Source organism: Bos javanicus, chromosome 3 (assembly GCF_032452875.1).
Source record: "Bos javanicus breed banteng chromosome 3, ARS-OSU_banteng_1.0, whole genome shotgun sequence".
Taxonomy (NCBI): Eukaryota; Metazoa; Chordata; class Mammalia; order Artiodactyla; family Bovidae; genus Bos; species Bos javanicus.
Genome location: NC_083870.1, coordinates 80,563,785 through 80,578,629, shown reverse-complemented (window position 1 = coordinate 80,578,629; position 14,845 = coordinate 80,563,785). Strand labels below are relative to the sequence as shown.

Below are 14,845 nucleotides of genomic sequence, written 5' to 3'. Positions count from 1 at the left end.
AAACCTTAGAGAATAAGTTGGATTTTGGCGGCAGTGAAGGGACTGAAATGTTCAGGATGGATAAAGGGGAAAGGTACTCCACACAAGTCAAGGAAGGGCATGACTAAAGACATAGGGATTGCTGAATATAGCATACTTGAGAGTTACAAGGAAATCAGTATACCTGGTACTGTTGCATTAAGGAAGGTAGAGCAGTGTTGATAGGGTAAGATCAGGACAGGACAGATGGGGTGGGATACCAGGTTGAAAGCCAAAGAAGAGATATGTGACTTGCTATGAAAGGGCATAGGAGAATCCATAAGTTTCATACAGAAAGAATGATTAGAACAGACACAATAAAATCTCATCACACTAAGGTGTTCAGTTCTCCTGAGTGATTTTCTTTTAGAACAAGTGACAAGGAAATGAGCCTGAGTGCCAAATGGAAGATAAGTACCTAGCCCCCAAAGTGGCCATTAATTTAATGGAAAAACTGCCTAATAGCAAACATCAGTCTAGTTGTTAGAAAGGTGCTATGGGGTAGCTTGAGTCTACACAAGCTTTCTTCCTGTAGTTTTTGTTTAAAATGAAGACTTTTTATAAGACTTTTGGTATTTGGCAAAGGCATTTTTCACTAAAATATTTAATCAAGCCAATCAGACAAAATATGTTTCTCTGTACAAACCATAAGATACCAGCAGACACTCACCCATTTTGCTTCTAATGGTGACTTTTTCACTATGTCATTTTGAAAAGTCTACTTAGGAGTGCCATTTGTTTCCATCAGATATTTCAGCACTTTCTCAAAATAAAAGTTAAGAGATTCATTAACCAGTCCTTCCACTCTTTGGCTTTCACAGAATCACATTATACAATATAAACTTAAATTATTACTGTTTTTCCTATATGTTAAGATGTAAACTAAACCAGCTGACAGACTTCTTGTAGGCCAGTACTTCCCAGATGAAACCCACCCACAAGTTCCAATTTGAAATTCTTCTCTTCTTTCTCGTAAGTTGAAATAGAATATGTAATAAGAACTAAAAACAAATGGGTATAAAGCTTGGCTGAGTAATCACATCTCTGAGATGTCATGGAAAAGGCATGAACTTGGAGTGAAAAAGACGACACTGAGTCCTGACTCAACAAGAAGATTGGAGAAGCTGAGCAATTTAGATTTCCTGAATCTCAGTTGGGTCTCCTGTAAAATAAGGATTATAACCCCTTCCTACTCCAAGAAGCCCTTCCTTGGGAGGACTGCATAAAATAATCATGTAAAAGTGATCTGTAAGGCTTAAAGAGTTGTATCAATAAAAATGTGATATTTTCAGTAAATACTTAAGAGTGTCTATTCACTATGTTCCTATATTCATGGAGCACCCCGATCATACCCTTTCAAAGGGTGGACCCAAGCAGTTATATATGAAATACATGTAACAGTGATAATTTAAAAACAAAAGCTACAGTTTAGAATGATGAAAAAGTTCTAGGGATGGATAGTGGTAATACGTATGTACATTCAAACATCTGTATGTACTCAGGAATTCCCTGGTGGTCCAGTGGTTAGACGCTATGCTCTCACTGCCTGGATCCCAATTTGATCTCTGGTTGGGAATTAAGATCCCACAAGCCAAGTGGCACTGCCAAAAAAAGTGTGTATGTACTTTTGTCTCCTCGTAGGTTTATTCTAGGTGTTTTATTCTTTTTGCTACAGTGGTGGATGAGATTGTTTCTTTAATTTCTCTTTCTTATTTTTCATTATTAGTGTATAGGAATGCAAGGGATTTCTGTGTATTGATTTTGTATCCTACAACTTTACTAAATTAATTGATTAGCTCTAGTAATTTTCTGATCGTATCTTTAAGGTTTTTCATGTATAGTATCATGTCAGCTGCAAATACAGTTCTATTACTTCTTTTCCCATCTGGATTCCTCTTCTTAAAAAAAAATGTGCATGTAGTTAATGCCACTGAATTTGGTACATTTAAAATGTAAAATTGTACATTTAAAATGTAAAATGGTAAATTTTATGTGATGTATATTTTTCCACAAAACAAAATTTTTTAAAAAACAACTAAGAGCTAACACATATTGAGGACTTAGGACCTTTCTTAAATCCTTGACAAGGATTGTTTTATTTTATCCTCATAATAACATCATGCAGTAAGTGGCAGAGCTATCCACATTTTACAGAGAAGCAAACAGAGACACAGAAAAGCCAAGAAACTAACACACATCTACATGGCTAGTAAGTGGTAGAGCTCTATTTGAATCTGGACAGACTCCAGAACCCTGCCACCACTACCAAGCCTTTTTTCCTCCACCAATCAGAGGAGAGCTCGGGTCACAAAGTCTGAGGCCCGTGGCTTAGCAGACTCTTGCTTGGGAATCTGACATAAGAGATACTGAAATTCTGATCAGATAGTGGTTGGCTCTGGACTCATTTGATAAAAACCTGAGGTCTTTGGCTCCAAGGCATGTCAAAGGCTCACATGAACCAGTTATAAGGGAACAGGAAACCAGGAATAGGCAAAAGGAAAGACAATCTAAAGAAAACAAGAGCCCAGGGAGGGGAGATGGGGTGTGCTGGACACCCCTTTCCAGTTCCTATGTGTGTCTTGTGCTTTGTATCTTTGTGATTGCTCTGTGATTATCAACAAACCTCTTTTATTTAGGCTGCTCCAATGAGCTGTATAATTTGCAATCTAATGAGCTCTAATTATTCTAATAGAGTATTTCAAGAGGGAAGAGAAGGTGCATATGCAAAAAATCTAGAGCATAGTTCTTTATAATAATTAAACATTGCAAAAAACAAAGCCACCCAATAACTAGGAAATAATAAATTATACTATGTCCATTCAGTGAAATATTATATAATCATGAAAATGCATAGACAGAAAAACTGCATCTAAGCAAAATAATCACAATAGGGAAAATATGTGAGGATGAGATGGCTAGATAGCATTACCAACTCAATGGACATGAACCTGAGCAAACTCCGAGACAGTGAAGACAGGGAAGCCTGGCATGTTGCAGTCCATGGGGTTGCAAACAGTCAGACACAACCTTAGCGACTGAATAACAACAACAAAACATGTGAAAAGCTGTGAATGCAGGAAAGAACAGTATGTGTGTGTGAGTGTGTATGTGTGTTCTATATTGTTCAAAAATTGCATTAAATTTTTGAGAAAAGCTTGAGGGCTCTTAAAAACCTACTTTCTTAAAATATTTGCTAGAGGACTTCTCTGGTGATGGAGTGAATAAAAATCCACTTGCCAATGCAGGGGACACAGGCTCAACCCCTGGTCTGGGAGATTCCACATGTCATTCAGCAACATGCCACAGAACAACTAAGCCTGCGTGCCGCAGCTGTTGAGCCTGTGCTCGAGAGCCCTTGAGCTACCACACCCTGGTCTGGGAGGTTCCACATGTCATACAGCAACATGCCACAGAACAACTAAGCCTGCGTGCCGCAGCTGCTGAGCCTGTGCTTGAGAGCCCTTGAGCTGCACTACTGAGGCGCATGTGGCTGGGCCTGTGCTTCACAACATGAGAAGCCACGGGAATGCGAAGTCCAGGCGCCACAACTAGAGAAAGCCTGTGGGCAGCAATGAAGATACAGCACAACCATAATACAAAATAAATACATTATTTAAAAATTTGGTGGCTTCTCTGGTGGCTCAAACAGTAAAGAATCTGCCTGCAATGCAGGAGACCCAGGTTCCATCCCTGGGTCAGAAGTTCCCCTGGAGAAGGGAATGGCTGCCCACTCCAGTATTCTTGCCTGGAGAATTCCATGGACAGAGGAGCTTGGCAGTCTACAGTCCACGGGGTCTCTAAGAGTAGGACACGACTGAGCAACCACCATACACCAGGTATCAGAAGTAGAAATAATTTTAGGCATTTAGCACAACTCTTCATTTCTCCAGAATCTGAGCACCTGCTGTGATGAGGAGTCGTCTGCTCTCCAGCTTAGTGGTTGCTTACCTTCTGCCTGAACACTTCTGGGGACAGAGGTGCCAAAGTTTCTCCTCTCTTTGGTTGGCTTATTACAAAGCTCTCCTTTATGTTATGCCTGCAGTTTCTTCCCCTTAGTTCGAGTTGTCTCTATTGGGGTCAAATCTGTTGCTTCTTTTTTACCCTCTGGCATGTCTACTATCACTGCAGTAGACAATTCCTCTCAAAGTACAATCAGCTCTCGTCGCAGACCCTGCTCCCTCTCCTTTCACTGGCAAATACTTGGATTTCACCTTGGAGCGCTGTGGACCACACAAGTTTCTCTCCAGGTAGAAAACTGTTGTCCCAGGAGAAAAAGCACACACGCATGAACAGAAAACTGGAGAGAAAAGAGCCCTGGAGGAAAGTGAAGGCCAACTACAAATGGAAAAACCCAGCAAAGGGGTCATGGGAAAATAGCCAAAGTAGAGACCTACTTCCAGTCCCCCAGTGACCTTCTTCCCTTGATTTCTAGAACATGTGATGATATACCCAAAGCTGTGTCATATCTCATCATATCAGAGGCCCATGGAGTTAAAATAAATGGGAAAAAAACCTTTCAAGCTAGTCTGAAAAAATAGGTCATTTGAACATATTGACTATTTAACCCCTCATTTAAATCTCCTAGGCGGAGTATCTCTGTGAAGACTGCAGGTAAGATTCTGCCTAATAGAGATATAACCCTTTGTTCTAGCCAACATAGAGTCAGTAAGTTTTTGATAGAAAAAGTTAACTTTTAAATACTTCAATAACAAAGAGAAAAGGGAAACAGGAGCAGCTCTAGAAAATATAAGAGATTAAAAAACCTTGGGGGAGACATGGATTGGGGTTAGAAGATGCAAATCATGATATATAAGATGAGGACTTCCCAGGTGGCTCAGTGGTAAAGAATCTGCCTGCCAATGCAGGAGATGCAGATTCAATCCTTGGGTTGGGAAGATCCTCTGGAGGAGGAAATGACAACCCACTCCAGTATTCCTGCCTGGGAAAATTCCATGGACAGAGGAGTCTGGTGGGCTACAGTCTATGAGGTCATAAAGAGTCGGACACGACTGAGTAGACAGACATATATATAACTGAATCTCTTTGCTGCACAGCAGAAATAAACACAACACTGTATATCAACTATACTTCAATTTTTAAGAAGAGATTCAAAAAGCTTAAACAAATGAGACCAAAAAAGGCAAAAAGAAGAAAAGGACAATGTACACAAACACTTGGTCTGATAAGACCCTCACTCATTAAACATTCTACACATGTGCACCCATCCGTGCACACAAATCTCTGCTCTCTTCGGAATGTCCATGGTAAATCTCAGTTTATATAAAAGTGAAGACCTCCCTGGGATCTAAATAAACCTCAGGAAGTGGACTGTGTTTCCTATTTTAGCCAAAGTTACTCCTGTATTTGTCTGAGCCCTCTACAAACAGTGATAATTAGAGAGTATTCAGAAGTTGGAAAGTAAGAAGAAAGTGATCTACACACAATAAGGAAATGCCTGTCACTCTCATATCTTTCTCTGAGACCAGGTGGCTGAGGACCCTCCGAGCCTTCAAGGATATGGTTTAAAGAAAGACTTAACTCAAGAACTGCAATCCTCACTCACAAGAATCAGATAAAAGCTACCTTCAGGTTGCTATAGGACTCTGATTCATTACTTATTTGAATTCTAGGTGCTCTGATGAAAGGTCATTTTAAAAGCATGTCTGCATTAACCTTTAAGAGGTTTCTGTCTGGGCATCCTGGATCATCCTGGTATTTAAATCCTGGGTTTAACAGGTGATGGGGACTGAAAGGTTTACCAGCCACTACAGTCAGGCACAGCCACGCACACGAAGCCATTCATCAAGGCCACCTTCTCTTCAGATGTCCCACTTTCAGGATCACAGAATTTACCATACTAAATGTTAAGGCCAGCAACAACCCATTTCCCTTCCCCAAAGAGGGGCATGCAAGAACCCACAGAAATAGTCTGGACACACAGGCCCTGCTCATCTGGGAAAATAATTACAGTCATGGTCTTTGGCTCCAGTTCCCACCCTTGGAACATGCATTATAATCTAACTCCTAAATCGAACTAGATTCTGCTCCAGTTTAGCATCCTTCCCAACTGCCTCAGTCAAACTGGTGCAGCCCCTGGATGGAGTACTAAGTACAGCTGCGGCTCAGAAGAACGAGAGCACCACAGGAGGGAAGGAGGGAGGGAGGGCAGAAGCAGAAACTAGACAAAATCAGAAACACATTTTAGAACGGTGGGCTTGGGGGGAGAGGGGAAATACATTAACAAAATGTCCCAGTAATTTCACGGCAGAGCTAGAAGAGAGCACTTAGAGCTATCCCAGCACTCTCCAACAGAAAGCATTCCCTGGATGCACAGACGTCCACAACACTGACAAGCCTCAGGTGGCAGTTCTGGCTCGAACTTGTGGTCACAATGTCACAGCATGAGAAGAACACAACAGAATGCCCAAGAGGCATCTAGGCGGCAGAGAGCAAAACAAAAGGCTGAACTCCCCTCCACAGAACCCCATTAAAAGACAAAGTGTATCTATTACAAAGTCACATTTTCCATTTTTCTGCTTTATAAAGTCAGCAATGCTGGAGGGTAGGAATGAGTGCAAAAGTGTTGGAGCATGAGGCTCACGGATATCCCTTAGTGAGCAAAGGGAAGGACTGACTGGAGAACTCCCACCCATTTTAAACACACAGATGTCCAGTTTGGGGCTGTGGATGCTAGGTCACTTGCAGTCTTATTCTACATTGAAATAATGTCTTTCTGAAACCACACAGAGAGTGCAGGCGCCCACAGAGTTCCTCCACAACCGTGAACTAGTCCCCTAGCAAAGCCAGGATGAGATTCTGCCAGCAACAGGATGCCATACCCTTCCATAACAAAATAATTCACTTGCCACCATTTTTATCTGCATCATTCTCCAGATACGACTAACTCCTTCTTTGAGAAAGTTACTGTGGCCTGTCAGATTCCAGGGAGCTACCATGCTGCTGTAAAACCTTCAGGACTGCTCTATACAGGCAAAGGCATTGATACTCTGTTCAGAGCCTTGTGAGTGGGTGGGATGGCCAGGGATCCTCCTGGAGTACCAGAAAGCGGAGCTGGGCCGCAAGGGATGTTCTCAGATCTAGGACAACAGCCTTCCTCTTGCTGATGCTCTGACTTCTGCCCCATTCTGATGTTTCCTCCTCATCATGTTTCCATGTGCTGTTTTCTTCTTTCCGATTGTGATCCCCACTGTCATCACCTTCCAAAGCCTTGAACGTGTTCACTTTCTTGCAGCTGTCATTACCACGGCCTCACAGTGAGGCCATCACTTTTACATGATATTACTTTTACATGGTGATACTCAAGGTCACATCGTGGGTATGTGAACTGTGGAGCAGGGCCCTGTGCTCCTTCAATGTTCTGTTGTTGTCATTTTGAAATTCCTAATAATTTTCTGAGTAAGGGAGTCCACTCATGTAACCAGTCCTGAAAATGTTTCAAGAGCTTCATGTGAAACCTCTCCATTTAGCCATTCTTTTTAAATTGTGTTTATTTATTTTTGGCTGTGCTGGGTCTTCACTGCTGCATGTGGGCTTCTCACTGCAGTGGCTGCTCCCGTTGCTGAGCACAGGCTCTCGGCGTGCAGGTTCAGCAGTTGTGGCACGCGGGCTTAGTTGCCCCGGAAGTAGGTGCAGTCTTCCCAGACCAGGACTGAACCCACGTTCCCTGCATTAGCACGTGGAATTTTAACCACTGGACCACCAGAGAAGTCTGGGCCTTCTTTTAAGAGAACTCAATTTGGGGTCTTTCAGCCATCCTAGTTGTTGTTCTCAGGCTTTTGTCCCCAGAACACACCACAGACTCTGAAAGTGAAAGTCGCTCAGCTGTGTCTGACTCTTGGGAACCCCATGGACTGTAGACCACTGTGACCCGCCAGGCTCCTCTGTCCATGGAGTTCTCCAGGCAAGAATACAGGAGAGGGTTGCCATTCTCTTCTCCAGGGGATCATCCCAACCCAGGGATTGAACTCAGGTCTCCCACATTGCAGGCAGATTCTTTACCATCTGAGCCACCAGGGAAGGCCAACCACAGACTCTGCATATGACTCAGTGAGGAATATAGGGATACCTCAAAGACCTTTGTTATAAACAAGATCGTATGCCTATTTGCAGTAACAGCAGTTTCTGTTTACTATGTCACTGGCATTATGTTAAGGACATTATATGTATTATGTAATCCTCACACCAACTTTCTAGTTAAGAGACAGATTTATCCCTAGTTTGCAGATAAGAAAACTGTAGCTTAGAGAGGTGACATAACTTGCCGAAGACCATACAGTTATAGGAGGCAGAGAACTCAAACCCAGGTCTGACAGACCCTTTTATAGTAACTCTACTAGGGCATTTCCCAAGTTCTTGGAGACATTCATCACTTGGGAGGCTAGAGGCAGCACACATGGAGCTAGTAACTGATTCTGATCATATTTTGATCTATGGTGACTCAGCTGGGAATGTCTCTTTGGATGCTTGCAAGCTATTCCCACATGGCCATTTCCTTTTCCAAGTTCATGGCTTTCATTAGGCTCTTTCCACTAAGCTTAGCCTCTATATTAGTTTCCAACTGCTGCTGTAACAAATTATCACAAATTCAGTGGGCTTAAAACAATACAAATATATTGAATTGGCCAAAAAATTTCATTCTGGTTATTTTTATTTTTTCATAAGATGGTAAGTTATCCTACAGTTCTGGAGCTCAGAAGTCTTCAGGGCCTTCCAGGGCTAAGATGAAGGTGCTGGCAGAGATGCGTTCATTCTGGGGGCTCAAGGGGAGAATCCTTCCTTGCTTCTCCCATCTTCGGGTGGCTGCCTGCGTTCCTTGGCTTGTGGCCATATTACCCCAGTCTCTGCTTCTGTTGTCCTGTCTTCTGCTCTGACTGTGACTGTTCTGCCTCCCTCTTATAAGAACCCTGTGATTACACTGGTCACCTGGATAATGCACAATAATCTCCTGACTTTTAAGTCAGCAGGAGAGTAACCTTAACCCCATCTGCAATTTTTAATTCTCCTTTGCCATGTAACATATTCACAGCTTCCAGAAATTCAGACATGGACATTTTTGAGGGTCCATTAGCACATCTACCACAGACTCCCAACACACACACACCCCTACCTAGTTCCTCTTGTAAACTGGACTCCAAGGTCTTCCCCTTCCTATGGATCCTGTCCACCTTCCTAGGCATTCTGGTTCTTCTATGTTCAGTCAATAAACATTTACCAAGCACGTAATACAGACAAGGCATTTTGCTCAGGGCAGGGGAGACCAAGAAAAAAAGATATTGTTGCTGCCTGAAAGGTGCTCATTTTAGTGAAGCTGACTGGAAAATCATGAAACAAAATGTGGCAATTACAGGGATAAAAAAGAAGCATGGGGTGAAGGGGCACTCAGGACTTGGGGTCTGGGGTGGAGAGAGATATGTAAAGATATATCTTATGATTCCTATTCTTATCAAGATTCACAAAATGAAATAACAGTAGGTAGGATTCATCATGAAAAATGAGGATGTGTAATCTGGTCTCAGGCATCATGTCAGTGCCCGGCGATTCCAGGCAGGGCTGGGCTGTCCAGAAGCTGAGAGGCGCAGGAGCACACAGATCTCCCTCTGTGCTTCTGAAGGCCTCGCTTCAGCCTGGGGTCAGTGGCGGCCAGCAGGAATTACTCACTACCAAGGTGAGCGGGACCTCTTCCCAGTGGAACAAGCTTCTTACAGTCTTCAAGTGGGATGGGCTCATCCCAGGGTGGGTGATGCTCTCATTTCCTCAGGCTCTGCCTGATCTAAGCAAAGGTCTTATTTTGGGAAAGTTGAAATGGGGGAAAAAAAAATGTTAAATATACAGAGATGTAGTTTAGCTCCCCTCTGCATCTCAAATGTGGAGTCAAAAGAGCAAGAACTTGTAAGCTTTCAAGGATTTATGTTAGTTTTAGATATGGTTTCAAAGCCCAGGACCCCGGATGTGCCTGGACTGACCTTTGTTCTTACTTGATGGCCACTTTGTAACTGTTACCATAAGAAACTGGAAGTTATTGTGGGAGTCTGTAGTTCCCGCCCACAGACATTTCACAGGAAGCTGCTGGCTTTGTTTCCAGCTCTATACTGAACTCTGCTGTCCCCTTTCAGAAACACAAACAAGTGTGTGTTTGTTTTCATTTTCCTGTTTAACCTGCACAGTCATGGCAAACCGAGGTCTCTCAGTTTTTTAAAAAATAACATACACACAGGGAAATTTCCTTTCTAGTGGCACGTAGCTTAAATGCTACTTAGATGAAACTGAGTTCATGTAAAATCAAGAAACTTTGTGAAATTGCTAGTATTTGTATCGGGCTTCACAGTTGGCCAGAGGTGTTCTTGGCCATTGAATTTTGCTCCTTATAAACCCTATGAAACCCTGTCCCCGATGGGGTCCCGTTAAGCCTTAAGGACCTTTCAAATCCAGAGTCCCTTCTGAGCAGATGACTAAACAGGGACTTTTTATGTTTTACTCTGTTGAATAAAATACATTTGCCCATCATCTACAAACTGTACCCTCTGCTGAGTCCCACACCTGAGAACACAGCCATTGGCTCACCCTGAATGCCTCCGGTGACGTGGGCGTCACCTCACAAGGCATCTCTGCTTGTTTCTGACGGATGGCACACAGGCATTGACAGATTCCCCTAGGATGTCCACAAGAGGGCCTGGAGGGGTTTGGTGTGGGCCCGGTTCGGTTTCTTTATATTGGAAATGGCCAACCAGCCATTTAGATCTTCCAGATAACACGAACGACAGGGGTCACACAGAAAAGGTGGTCCTTCTGCCCAAGACCTGCTCTTTATCCCCATCACGGATGGACTGAGTCAGCAGGAAGTGGCATACACTGTAACTTCAGCTACAGATTTTAATTAAACACACACACACACAATCTAAGTGAATTTTCAAAAAATTAATTAAACTTAAGTTTGAAAAATTCTTAATGTATGGACTTTAGGTGATAAATAAAAACAAAAATCTGTATCATGATTTGGATGAATCTCCAGGGGATTATCAGATCAGATCAGATCAGATCAGTCGCTCAGTCATGTCTGACTCTGCGACCCCATGAATCGCAGCACGCCAGGCCTCTTTGTAGAAAAAAGCCAATTCCAAAAAGTTACATACAATACGAATCTAATCATAGAAAGTATCCAAAATGACAACATTTTAGAAGGGAAGCTAGGTTAGAGATAGGACAGGGTGTGGGTGGATGGTCAGCAGGCTTTGACTCTGAGCTGGGTAGTGTGGAGACCACTGTCTCTGCCCACTGGTCAAGGGCAGAGTGAGCTTCAGGTCAGATGATCTTCACTGAGCCAACCCACAGAAAAGCCTTGACTTCCAGGGCAATTTCTCAGTTTACTGTACACCCTAAAGACACCAAGTGAAGCTGTAAGTTTTTCAAATGGGGAGTATGACATTAAAACACAGGTACTTGCTTGGGGAAAAAGAACATTTGTGGCAGCTTAGGGCTGCAGACTCAACTGGATTCCCAAGTGACAGCAAAGACTGATGATCACCTGTAAAGCATCGCATCTGTTCTGTGGGAAGTCACCCAAGAAGGCTTGGGAAGTGAAGCCTGAGAAAGAGCAGGCCCTGCTTGGTCTAGTGAAGCTTGGTCTGAGCCGGTGACTGTTCACAGTTAGTGGGTCAGTGGCAAGGGCAGAGATGGACAAGACCGAGTGAGAGAGTAGTGAAAAGAGAAGGAGCAACGGCGTGCGAGGGCAAGGTTTGCAGCTTGATCAGTGTTCGGCCTCTGCCCGAAAGATTGTGAGGCTCTGAGCCAGGCTCTGAGTCTCTCTGAATTTGATTCCTATTTGTAAAACAGAACATTGAGCCCCTACCTAGCCTTTGTTACCAGGTTGGTGGGAAGAACAAATGGAATAATGTAAGTAAAAAGCATTTTATGAACACTTGGATTCTCTGCAAAGATCAGTCATGAGATCTGGCAAGATTCTTACTAGTGGCCCCTAAATTTCTGGACCTATGATTTGGCAAGTAAATTAATTCAATCCGAAGGCTGCTGGGTCCATGGGCCTGAAGTGAGCATCACTTAAGTGATCAGGTCTTGACAGCAGCGGCTGCACTAACTATGGATTTCTGTATGGGGTAACATCATTGGAGGAGGAAGCATGACAGGCCACATCTAAGCTGAACTCTAACAACTTCAGCTGGCTCCTCACTTTGCTGCTAGGGCTGATCCTTGGCCCAAAGACAGGATCAGCCTATGTCTTGGCTGATGACTTAGGCTTCAGCCTTTAATAGTGAGTGAAAGCTCATCTAATTTGTAAGGCTTTTTCCCTCAATTCCCACTTAAGTAATTTGGTAAGTCAGTAAGTCTCGAAATGCTGGCCAGGAAAGGGGAGCTCATCAGAGAGGATGGCAGTCTACTGAGAGACCCTCTGGGAAGGAGGCAGTTAGGGCTCACTTGAAAATCTTCTCTGAGAAGTGGCAGAGTGTGGCAGAAAGCATGTTGGCTCAGAGCTCAGGGAGCTGTATGAATAACCAAGCTTTATCCTGAGTCTGTTTGCTCCCCAGTCAAATGGTAGCAACAAGCTCTCCCTTGGTGGTCCAATGGTTAAGAATTGCTTTGCAATGCAAGTGTGCGGATTCAATCTCTTCTGAGGGACCTAGGATCCCACATGTCAGAGTAACTAAGCCCGAGCAGCCACAACTGCATGCTGCAACAAAGACACGATGCAGCTAAATTTAAAAATATATTTGTTTACAAACAGTAGTAATAACAGTCCTCACAGAATTGTCCTAAGGACTGAAAGAAACAGATCTGGAACAGCTGGCAGAGAGTAGGAACACAATAATTTAGATCTTTTCCTTTTTCAAAAGACAGGAAGAAGATATCACAAGCCCTTTAAAATATCTTCCTGCGCATGTTTTTCAGAGAGAAAGAAACTAGGAACCTTGGTTAGCTAAGCCTACTCTCTTTGTAGCTCCTGGAAATGTATCTTATCAAGTTTGGGATTTGGTTCAGACAGATTCCTATTCATGCTCTGCTAATTAATGGAGCTAATGTGATCACAAGCTATGTGAGCCTAAGGATGTTAATCTCCCCTAATCTCTGTCAAGCGCAACACAGAGTTTCATAATGCCTATGACCATGGCTGTTTTGAAAGTTAAATAGGAAGTATCTGCAAAGTGACTAGCACCATGTCTTCTTGTTGTTGCTGTTTAGTCATTGAGTTGCGTCTGGCTCTTTTGCAACCCCATGGACTGTGTAACTCACCAGGCTTCTCTGTCTGTGGGATTTTCCAGGTAAGAATATTAGAGTGGGCTGTCATTTCCTTCTCCATGGGATCTTCCCGACCCAGGGATGGAACCCGAGTCTCCTCGATGGCAGGCGGTTTCGCTACCAGTGAGCCACTAGGGAAGCCCAGAACAGTGTCTTATGCACAGTCAAATGCAACGAATAGTTGTTCTTATTATAACTGTCTTAGGTGTGGCAGAAGTGTCAGAGAAACGGTGGAGAGAGTATCGACAGACATCACAATTACTTTTCATAATCACCAATAAAATTCTTAGTCCCATCTGTGCAATGCTTTCTTCCCACTTGAGTTCAACAATAGTTCATATTCAAAGACTTCAGGGATGTGAATGAGTCAACCGGGTGATGCGGCTGCCAGAAAACACCAGACGTCATCCCGACACCTCACGTGGAGCACTGGAGAACACGATTCAGTTGGGTCTGAACAAAGCCAGAGAGCATGCCAAAAGGGAGCAAGTGCAATGGGGAAATGGCTAGAAGGATGCTCTGAGAAAGGTCTGAGAAACTGGGACAAGAGAAACCTAAGGCGGAGTACAAGTAAACTACTATCTGAATGGCATGGCTGATGTGTGAAATGATGATTTCATTTATTCTGTCATTCCCTGGAAAGCAGAATGCAGACCAATGGGGAGAAATTACCTGGAGGTTCACTTCAGCTCAGTACAAAGACTTTGCTGACAATGCGGCCATCCAATGACAATACATCTGTCCATCAATGGAACAGGTTGTCCTGTGAAGGAGGACCTGAGTCCACAAACTGGTGTCTTGGAGGGGAGAGCTAGGGAGGCTGGCCAGGACATCTCCCAGGCCCTTCCCAACTCTGAAATTCTATCTCATGAGAAGCCCACAACGGCTTCAACAGCAGCCATCTTGTGTTAGCGAGTCATTCATCAAAGGACAAAGCTTGTCCTCCACTCTTTTATAAAACTTGGGGGCACAATAGGGTAGAAGAAAAGGATGTCTGATTTACTTTAACAGTAGCTATAGTTACTACTGCAAATGTATCTATTTAACAAACACACACCGCTTATCTGCTCTAAGGAGGGAACTGGAAGCCAATCCGACCTCCTCTTTTGTGTGTTACAATTTTCATTCCATCAATGTAGCGGAGATAGGAAGCTACCACCACTAACATTTAAAAACTGATTTTGAAGTAAAAAGGAATAACTGCTTCCAATTTAAGCACATCATTTAATATCACAAAACCCAGTTTGTGATGACAGTGATATTTACCTCTAAGGGCTGTTCATGAAACAGGTATTTGAGCACTACATACTATATATACAGTATATACCAAGCCTGGTTCTACTAGCTGGGGACTTCTATCACTGAGCTCAAGAGACACACTGCCTGCATGGAAATTACATCCTAGTGGGGGAGAAGTAGCAATAAGTAAAGAAAGTTGAAGTATGCTAGTGAGCAGACTATGCAAAAGCAGTACATGAAAATAAGCCAGGAATTCCCTGTGGTCTAGTGGTTAGGACTCCATGCTTCCCCTGGGGCCTGGGTTTGATCTCTGGTTGGG

The 14,845-nt window shown here is 43.3% G+C and overlaps 1 pseudogene; it reads right to left on the bottom strand.

The window, feature by feature from the left end:
• Window positions 1–1,460: 1,460 nt before the first annotated feature.
• Window positions 1,461–12,512, bottom strand: LOC133245209 (eukaryotic translation initiation factor 4E type 2-like; annotated as a pseudogene).
• Between the last annotated feature and the right edge of the window lie 2,333 nt (window positions 12,513–14,845).